This window comes from Ranitomeya variabilis, chromosome 4, assembly GCF_051348905.1.
Source record: "Ranitomeya variabilis isolate aRanVar5 chromosome 4, aRanVar5.hap1, whole genome shotgun sequence".
Classification (NCBI taxonomy): Eukaryota; Metazoa; Chordata; class Amphibia; order Anura; family Dendrobatidae; genus Ranitomeya; species Ranitomeya variabilis.
Window position 1 is genome coordinate 662,291,424 of NC_135235.1, and position 7,090 is coordinate 662,298,513.

The following is a 7,090-nucleotide window of genomic DNA, read 5'->3' on the forward strand; positions in this document are numbered from 1 at the left end:
GAGCCACGAGAAGAGAAGTCTTAAGGGATAAAACTTTGAGAAAGGCTTCTGATACAGGTTCAAAGGGGGCCTTAGTTAGAGCTGAGAGGACCAAATTCAGGTCCCAGGGGGGAGTACCACGATAGAGGATGAGCCTAGATCTGCTTGCGGTCTTGATAAATCTGGCTATCCAGCGATTCCCTGCCAGGTCAAAATTGTACAAGGCTCCTAGCGCCGCAACCTGAACTTTCTAAGTGCTTGTGGCCAGCCCTTGTTCCAGACCTTTCTGTAGAAACTCTAATATGGCCGTAAGTGGAACCTCCCCATCCAAACTGGCACCTGAAACTAAAAACATTTTTCCAGATTCTCCCATATGATCTGGTAGTTACAGGTTTTCTACTTTGTAAAAGAGTGGCGACTAAATTTGGTGAGAACCCCCTATTGCTCAAAAGTGACCTTTCAAGTTCCATACTGTCAAGTGTAAGTTTTTTACCGGCGGATTCACCACCGGCCCCTGGGAAAGAAGGTCTGGGGGATCAGGAAGAACCCAAGGGTCAAAGATGGACAAAATCCTCAGCCAAGAAAACCATGCTCTCCTCGGCCAGAAGGGGGCTATCAAAATTACCCTTGCCCTGTCCTCCCAAACTCACCTCAGAACTGCTGGAATCAGGGCAATTGACGGGAAGGCGTATGCTAGATGGTAATTCCAAGGGATCATGAGGGCGTCTAGAGCAACTAGGATCCCCAGGGGATCGATTGAGCAGAAGGTATCTACTTTCCGTTTCCGATTGTTTACGAACAGGGCTATAGCTGGGCATCCCCATTTTTTTGCGATTTGATCGAACACCATCTGCTTCAACTCCCACTCGCCCTGTCTCAGCTGGGTTGGGCTTAGAAAATCTGCTGATTCTCTGTCCTCTTTATGTGGAGCGACAAAAAGCTTACGTTGTCCTCTGCAAGCTGAAAAATTGACCCTGTCATGTCCATTAGAGAGCGGATCTGGTTCCCCCCTGATGATTTAGATATGCTACCACTACTCTGTTATCCGAAAATACTCTTACATGGTGGGACCGGAGAGTGTTCAGAAAATGTAAAAGGGCCAACTGCACAGCTAATAGTTCTTTCATGTTCGAGGATACCGATCTTAACTCCCGTGTCCAAACTCCCTGGGGGTTGCATCCGTGGTCAAGACCTGGGAGATTGGTAAAACCCATGGAACGCCCCGGACTAAATTGTCTGTGTTCGTCCACCATTGCAGTGAAAGAACGGTGTTCTGATGAGATGGTTAACCGCCCCTCTAAATTTCCTTTTAGAGAAATTTCCGTTGTTAATATTTCCCACTGTAGTTCTCTGGTATGGTAAAGGCAGGGAAAACAAAACAGGCAAAACCATAGATATCCTCTATTCATTATAATGAAGGTATAGTGCATATGAAGGAGGAAACTAATGCCTGTACATGGAATAATGCAGGACACACCAAATACTGCAAAAGCAAAAACCACAAAAAATTGGTGCAAGAGTCCAAAAAATTGTGCTAAAATCTTTATTAAATATAAATATACAAAACAAGAATCAGACAGTAGTAGTGGGTTAAAATCTGCTACAGAATACACAGAACGCATGGAAATGCAGGATCTCCACCACGTCAGCAGCCAGGCACTGTGCATTTGAGACAAAGGGCACCAATAGCCCCTGCGGACCCCATAGTAATAGTGCTTAATAATAACAAGATGGTAAGCAGAGCCCGCTAAAATAAAGAACCAAATGACACATAGGTAAAGTAGTAACCCAGTAAGGTACCTGATCAGCTGATGACACAGGGGGACCGCGCACACCAGGCCCACCCCAACGCGCGTTTCGGAGATGTCCTTCCTCAGGGGGCATGGACACACGGCCAGGACAAACAGCCAAACAGCCAGGACACACGGCGTCATCGTCCCTAGGTGTGACATTGCCTTCCGCCGGGTAGTGGAGGGAATGTCCCTTACTCGTGACACCAGCCAGGGCCGGACTGGCCATCTGGCAGTTCTGGCAAATGCCAGAAGGGCCGGTGGCAGTAGTGGGCCGCTCGAGTGTGCCGCTGTCAGCACACTCCCCCCGCTGTCGGCACAGTCCCCGCCCCGCATTCAACTATACCGGCGCGGCGTCATAGACGCCGGTACAGTTGAATGCAATGATGGAGGAGAGAGCGTCTGCTGACGCTCCCTCTCCCATCATTCCCCGCTCTGCCTGGCGCTGACACTGCGTGTGCGCGATAACGTCATATCATCGCGCACCTGCTGTGTGTCGGGCGGGCAGGCTGCAGCTGCTGAGACCGGAGCCAGGAGCAGCGCGGGGCACGAGGAGTAGAGAAGAGGTGAGTAGAGTGGTTTTTTTTTTATTATACGGTATATATATATCAATGAGTGATAACTGGATTGTGGGGCTTTTGGGGGGGGGAGGCTGCATTACATTCTATGGGGGCTGTGCTGCATTACATTCTATGTGGGCTGCGCTTCATTACATTCTATGGGGGCTGCGCTGCATTACATTCTATGGTGGTTGCGCTGCATTACATTCTATGGGGGCTGCGCTGCATTACATTCTATGGGGGTTGTGCTGTATTACATTCTATGGGGGCTGTGCTGTATTACATTCTATGGGGGTTGTGCTGTATTACATTCTATGGGGGCTGGCTGCATTACATTCTATGGGGGCTGTGCTGCATTACATTCTATGGGGGTTGTGCTGTATTACATTCTATGGGGGCTGTGCTGCATTACATTCTATGGGGGATGTGCTGTATTATTCTATGGGGGGCTGTGCTGCATTACATTCTATGGGGGCTGTGCTCCATTTCAGTCTATGGGCGCTGGCTGTATTACATTCTATGGGAGCTGTGCTGTATTACATTCTATGGGGCCTGTGCTGTATTACATTCTATGGGGGCTGTGCTGTATTACATTCTATGAGGCCTGTGCTGTATTACATTCTATGGGGGCTGGGCTGTATTACATTCTATGGGGGCTGGGCTGTATTACATTCTATGGGGGCTGGGCTGCATTACATTCTATGGGGGATGTGCTGTATTACATTCTATGGGGGCTGTGCTGCATTACATTCTATGGGGGCTGTGCTGTATTACATTCTATGGGGGCTGTACTGCATTACATTCTATGGGGGATGTGCTGTATTACATTCTATGGGGGCTGTGCTGCATTACATTCTATGGGGGCTGTGCTGCATTACATTCTATGGGGGCTGTGCTGCATTACATTCTATGGGGGCTGTGCTGTATTACATTCTATGGGGGCTGTGCTGCATTACATTTTATGGCGGCTGTGCTGTATTACATTCTATGGGGGCTGTACTGCATTACATTCTATGGGGGATGTGCTGTATTACATTCTATGGGGGCTGTGCTGCATTACATTCTATGGGGGCTGTGCTGCATTACATTCTATGGGGGCTGTGCTGTATTAGATTCTATGGGGGCTGTGCTGCATTACATTCTATGGGGGCTGTGCTGTATTACATTCTATGGGGGCTGTGCTGTATTACATTCTATAGGGGCTGTGCTGCATTACATTCTATGGGGGCTGTGCTGTATTACATTCTATGGGGGCTGTGCTCCCTTTCAGTCTATGGGTGCTGGCTGTATTACATTCTATGGGGGCTGTGCTGTATTACATTCTATGGGGGCTGTGCTGTATTACATTCTATGGGGCCTGTGCTGTATTACATTCTATGGGGGCTGTGCTGCATTACATTCTATGGGGGCTGTGCTCCATTTCAGTCTATGGGCGCTGGCTGTATTACATTCTATGGGGCTGTGCTGTATTACATTCTATGGGGCCTGTGCTGTATTACATTCTATGGGGGCTGTGCTGTATTACATTCTATGGGGGCTGTGCTGTATTACATTCTATGGGGACTGTGCTGTAAGTGTACAAAGATATTATACAGTCACCAGGCGACAAGTGGGCCTGTGTAACTTCAAATGCCAGGGCTGAATTTTAGTCCCAGTCCGGCCCTGACACCAGCTCTACCGTGTTTTGAACCTGTTGATCTGGGAGACGACATTCTTGTTTGTTCGAGTCTAGTATGATGCCTAGGTACTCTTGTACTTGACTCAGCATGATCCTGGATTTTGGCAAATTTAGAAGCCAATCTAGGCTGGTTAAAGATCTCATAACTCTGTCTAACTGCTCTCTGCAGTGATGTGGAGAATTGCCCATTACTAAAAAGTCATCTAGATACGGGACTATCAAGATATTTTGCTCCCTTAAGTGTGCCATTACCATTGCCACTATTTTGGTGAATATCCTTGGGGTGATAGCCAAACCAAATGGAAGGGCTCTTCCATTTGTACAGTCCTGAGAGGTGGAAGAGTGGGCAGACTAATGCCTTTACTTACACACAAAAACTGTACAGCTTGTTTTGATTTTGCCTAAAGATATGTGGAAGACTCCCCAAATGTATGGAGGAAGGTGCTTTGGTCAGATGAGAACAAAATTTTACTTTTTGGCTACCAAAGGAAATGCAATGTCTGGTGCCAAACCAACACAGCTCATCACAAGACTACCATCCTCACAGTGAAATGTAGTGACAGAATCATGCTATGGGTATTTTTTTTGGCATTAGAGAGGGAAATTGATCCGAGACGAGGGGAAGATGGATGGCGCGAAATACTGGGATATTCTTTAGGAAATATTTTTTTCAGTTTGTACAAAAGCAGAGACAGAGATGACACTGATGATTGGGCGCCGGACATCATGTGTCATTTTACCGCATCACAGCCCCGGGACTGCAAGTGCAGACACCATTGGTACAGAGCCTGCACGTGAGGGGAGTATAGGTATTTTATCGGGGCTGAACAATTAGTTTAACTGCTTCTCAACATTTCATGTAACCATACGTCCGGTTGGTACTTACAGACCTTGGACATATGGATACGTCATATCTTTAATGCATTACCATTATTCCAGGTTGGGACATTATTACAAGCTTGGGGATTTTATTGCAGGATAAGGGTTATTGGGGGCCAATCCTATAATGTCACCAATTTTAGGATTGGCGACATTATTACAGGATTGGAGACAATATTACAGAACAGGGGAAAATATTATAGGATTGGGGACATTACTAAAGGCTTGGGGCCATTATTACAGGCTTAGTGACATTATTACAGGATTGGGAACCATATTACAGAATAAGCATTATTACAGGTTGAGGGACACTACTGCACGATGGAGGCCAGAATTAATGTTGCCAATATGAAAATCCAAAAGGATTCCCTATTGATTATTGATCCCTATTATTGCAATTGTTCAGAAAACTTGTCAGTTATATGACTAAATATTATTAGGCATAAAACAGATTGGATTTTTTTGATGGTCAATAAGAAAATGTCAAGGTAGTCTATGGTTTACTAGAAATGGGAATGGTGGAACCACTGTGCCTTGGTTCGAGGAGAGCCTGGAGGGGTATGACTAGGTGAGCACCTGATTCTTCACTAGAGCCCTTGATGGTGGGGTTAGGTTTGGCTCCCGATGGACACCAGCTGCTACTCCAGGACAGACCTCAGAAACACGACAACTGACCCCCAATGGATAAGTAGCTGGAACTGCACGCTAGGGGAGTACAGCTGATGTAGACACGCACGGCAGGTCCACAGATGCTGATGTGTATGGCTGGTATACAGACAGGCACTGGCAGGTGCGGACTGGTCTGGCTGGTATACCGATAGTCAAGGCAAATACGGCCAGACAGCTACTGGAGAGATGGTCTGACTGATGGGTACTGGGGACCTGACACCTAGCAAGAAAACAAGGAACTAACTACACATTGCTCAGGCATCTCCATTCAAGTGGAGGTGCTATAAATATTAAAGTACCTCCCAGCCATTGGCTGGGGACACTTTAGGATAGCGCACACGTGGCCCCTTTAAGAAGGAGGGAGCGCGCACCGTAAGAACAGTGCCCATGGATCTGCAAGTCATATGCAGATATCAGAATTCTGATGTGCATTATCAGTGGTGAGTTCACTAAACATGTATTAAATGCATATATATATATATATATATATATATATATATATATATATATATATATATATATATATATATATATACACATATACATCACCACTTATGCATTAGTACATGCACAACTGCAAAACAGCATAAGAACAGGAAAAAAGAACCTCAAGCAGTCGTAAGTCCAAATATAAAAAACACTTTATTGATGCAAAACAATTATTAAAACACCAGAACATAAGTGCATAGAAGGGCCAAAAAGATGACAAGCGTCACCGACATCATGCTGAGCCCAAGGTACGGAGTGACCCTAATCTGATAGTACATACAGGAGAGCTCTGCGGTGCCAAATTACAGGAATCAATGCCAAAAAAAATCGCAATTCAATAAGACACCAATCCAATAGGAGATAAAGAATGCATAGTATAAGTATTTATAACGCATACACATCACCTGATGAAGCTGGTAAATATCGTAGGGACACCCGTCCACCCCGACCCGCGTTTCGGTGTACCTTCCTCAGGGGGCGCATGAGAGCACGAGGGCCATAGAAGAATATATAGGGGTCTGTGAGTGATGGAGTGCAGTACCGCAGTGCCATACTTCCGCCCGGTCTCACCGCGCCGGGCAATCAACGACCGGAAACACGTGGGGCCCCACGTGATCCGGAAGTACATGCACGGACCGCGAGAACTCAGGCAGAGAGCAGAGGGAACGGAGCACACGTACATTACCCGGAATGTGCCGCCACCATCTTTATTGAGGGCAGGACGCGAATATGCCACGATTGGTAAGACGGATAGCTTGATGGATAGCTGGAGCCTCTATATAAACCAGGTGGTACAAAGATTCCACCATAAGAAGGGGGACTAGCTCGAATTTAGCTATAAAGACATACCTAAATGTGCAAAGTATATCTACGGTCATACATTGCCCCGCACCCAGTGGCATACAATTATCCATAGCATAGGTATAAAAAACATAGAACATAGAACACTCGATAAGCCTAGAATATAGTGGCATAGAACATCAATGGATAAGACTAGTAAAATTAATCAACAGTGTGTAAATATTCTGAACTTAATATATAGTCCT